Here is a 3,809-nt window from a genome sequence, read left to right as displayed (position 1 = left end):
CACCAAATGAAAATCGAATTGAAAAATATACCAAAGTAGGTTAACAAGTGACATTTTAGTGTCAAGATGAGCTCAAGGTGGCCTTTGCTTGAACACTCTTCTAGCACATGGACTACTCCAACAAACGCACTGCCATCTTAGTGCATTTGGGAATGGGAACTGATTACCTCGCAACCCAGATGGTGAGATCCAGTCTTTGCTTTAACAAGTACAGATTCCAGTTGTCAACACTGTGGGAACTTTGGGGGTCAAAGACAGGCAGCTACATGCCTTCCTGGGCAGATGTCATCAGAAACTGACAGCTGCCTGTCAGAACTTTTACAGATGGGAGCTTGGAGTCTTGCCCTGTTGAGGAAAAGATTCTTCCAGAGTGGCTGTAGTGCATGTGACAAAATTGATGGTGTTAGCATTTCTTGTAGGAGCTTGAGATGTATAGATTCTGATATTAAAGTCAGAAAAGTCTTGCACATTATTTTAAACATCTTGGGGTGTGTGTGTGTGTGTGTGTGTGTGTGTGTGTGTGTGTGTGTGTGTGTGTGTGTGCGTGTGTTTGGTATATATAAAATGTACAGCTGAGATCAAACATACCTGATCTGAATGGATTTTAAAATCCATAGTACATAGAATTTAAAGACATCTTGAAAGATAGGTCAAAAGATCTTGTAAATTTGTGCTTATTTTGCCTGTAAAATTTGAGATCGACATATAAGTTAAAAAATGAAACCCTGGGGTTGGGGATTTGGCTCAGTGGTAGAGCGCTTGCCTAGGAAGTGCAAGGTCCTGGGTTCGATCCCCAGCCCCGAAAAAAAAAAAAAAATGAAACCCTAGTGTGGCATGTGGACTGATATTAGTAAAGCCTGTGTTCCTCTCAGAACAGTACCTGGGCCCTGCTGTGACAGTACAGGGTCTTCTGGAAGAGCAGCTAGTACTTTTAAACACTGAGCCATTAAGTGAGAGAGAGAGAGAGAGAGAGAGAGAGAGAGAGAGAGAGAGAGAGAGAGAGAGAGAGAGAGAGAGAGAGAGAAAAGCTTGAATGTCAGTGCCATAGAAGACAAAAAAAAGGTAAGAAGAAGGGTCCCTGGGTCCCCGGCAGTTGTTGATACAGTGTCGTAAGCCACTCAGTGTGGGTGCTGGAAACCAAGCTCTGGTCCCCTGGAAGAGCAGCACTGCTGAGCCTGTTCTGAGCCGATTTGGAGGATGGCCGCTGGATGACAGCTTCTAGCCGCCTTACCTTTTTATCTGCACCCCTGAAACTATGTTCTTTCTGCCTTCCATACCCTACATTCAGTGCTAAACAGAGTGGGTGCCAAAGGGGCACCAAGTCTCTGTCTGTGGGCCTCTTCCAACAGTCAATCTTTTTGGGGAATTGCTCACTGTCCTGACTGGAACATTGTCAGGCGCTTTCCGACCTACTCAGCCCTTCATCTGAAGGCTCTCACATCTACTCAGGCTCTCTCCCTTGTTATCTGTTCCAGGCCCTGCCCCAGACTGTGTGTCTAATCTTATCTGGGCATCTCACCAAGTTACCAGACATCATTGGGACTAGTTCCAAAGCCCAGGCAGGCCTTGAGTCTATGATTGTCCTGCCTGTCCTGCCTCAATTCTTGAGTAGTTCGGATTGCAGGCTCAAGCCACTAGAACACATTAGTTTTGTTTGTTCCTCTCTGTCTCTCAGATCTCATTTCACAGCCCTGGCTGGTCTAGCATTCCCATTATAGCCCAGGTTAGCCTTAAATTTGACGGTGGATGGCAAGAGTGAACCAACACGCCTGACTTCCAAACACAGTGTGTGAAAAGCTGTTTTCAGTCTATAGGAGCAGAACCCAAAGAAATGGAGAGCACACTGTCATTCATTCTGAAAGGAGTGGGACTAGACATGGCAGCACATACCTCGGAAGGCTGAGGAAGGAGGATAGAGAGTTAGAGGCTACACTGGACTTCAAAAAAAAAAGAAAATCAAACTCACCAAGCAGTGGTGGTTCATGCCTTTCTTTAATCCTAGCACTCAGGAAGCAGAGGCAGGCAGATCTCTGAGTTTAAGGCCACCCTGATTTACAGAATGAGTTCCAGAACAGCCAGGCCTACAAATAGAAACCCTAACTGGAAAAATAAGTAAAGAAAGACAGGAAGAGAGGTAGGAAGGGTGGGGGGACAGAGAAGAAAAAGGGTGCTGGGGCTACAGTTCAGTGGTAGAATACTTGTATAGTAGATATCGATGCTCTGGTTTGAGCGTCTGAGCAGAAACGGAGAGATACACACTCATGTTTAATGTACCTAGGCAGGCGTGAGGACAGAGTCAGACTTGAACTACAGTTGTAGTGAGTTGCAAGTTATCTGTTGTGGGTGCTGGGAACCAAACTCAGTCCTGTGCAGGTACTCTGACTGCTGAGCCATCTCTCCAGCCCCAGTTGTTTTTGAAAGAGGAGCAAGAGATCTTCTGAGAGTGCATTCATGGGTGCAGTCAGGAAAATGGGCGCAATATCTAAAGTCCATGATAGTAACAGTTCTGGGAGCCATGAAACGGTTCACCAGGTAAAGGTGCCTGCAGGAAGCCTGACAGCCCGAGGTCCATCCCTGGAACTCACATTGTAGAAGGAGAAAACTGACTCCCAAAAGTTGTACTCTGATTTTCATATACCACAAATAAATAAGTAAAATGCAATTTCAAGATTTTTGTTGCACCTATATGTTTGTATATGCTCTACACAGGTGTGACTACCCTTAGAGAACATGCATTTCCCTAGCACTGGAGTTACAGACAATTGGGAGCTGTCATATAGGTGCTAGGAATTGAACCCAGGAATTTTGCAAGAGCAATAAGTGCTCAACCTTGAAGCCAACTCTAGCTCCCATTTTTCATTAAGCACAAGGAGAGAGCTTCCTGGCCTACATCACAGGATTAGCCCCGACCACCTTTCGCCATTAGAATGAGCATGCTCTCTTTTCTTCATAGCGTCCTTTCAAACCTGATAATATTTTAGAGATTTTGTTTGGTGTTGAGCTGGGTTTTCATGTAGCCCAGCTGGTCTTAACTTGCTACATAGCTGCAGATGACCATGGATTTATGATCTTCCTGCCTCTGCTTCCTGAGTGCAGGCATTCTCCATGATGCCTGATGTGAAAAAGCATTTTATTGGATTTTATCTGTTAGGATTTAAGTAGAAGCTATATCTTTCTTGCTTGCTATATGCTACTACCCAGGTCAGTCACAGCTTTCAAACAATGAGGCCACACAACTAGGAAAAGTGTGCGTGTGTGTGTGTGTGTGTGTGTGTGTGTGTGTGTGTGTGTGTGTGTGTGGAGTGTATATAGTGTGAGAGTGTGGGTGTGTATGGGAGTGTGTGAGAGTATGGTGTTCGTGACAGAGTGTGTAGTGTATACGTTGCCAGAGAGTGTGGGTGTGTAAAAGTGTGTATGAGAGTACATATGGGTAAGAGTGCGCTGAGAACTTGATGACCATAACCAGGACATTTACTACAGAAGCCCTCCTGGTGTTAAGCCCCTTTTCAGAAGCCCATGACACTGTGCTGTAAGTGGAGTGAAAAATAGATGCAGGGTCACATGGAGTTAAAGAAAAAGGCACACTTGATGAGCCAGCACATTGCATGGTGAGTGTTGGAATTGGATTTCTGGCCACTACAGCTACCTTTTCTAAAATCCCAAGATAAAGCCTAGAGGCTTCACCTGTTGTTCACTGCTGTCCGAAAGCTATAAATAGGTCTGAAGCTCATCTCCCCTTTTAGCAGGGCAGGGTCAGATTACAGGGGGCAAAACAAAATAATCAAATGAGTGCCTGGTATGTCACAGAG

The sequence above is a fragment of the Rattus rattus genome, chromosome 3, assembly GCF_011064425.1.
Source record: "Rattus rattus isolate New Zealand chromosome 3, Rrattus_CSIRO_v1, whole genome shotgun sequence".
Classification (NCBI taxonomy): Eukaryota; Metazoa; Chordata; class Mammalia; order Rodentia; family Muridae; genus Rattus; species Rattus rattus.
The sequence above is the reverse complement of the archived record's forward strand: the minus strand, read 5'-3'. Positions refer to the sequence as shown.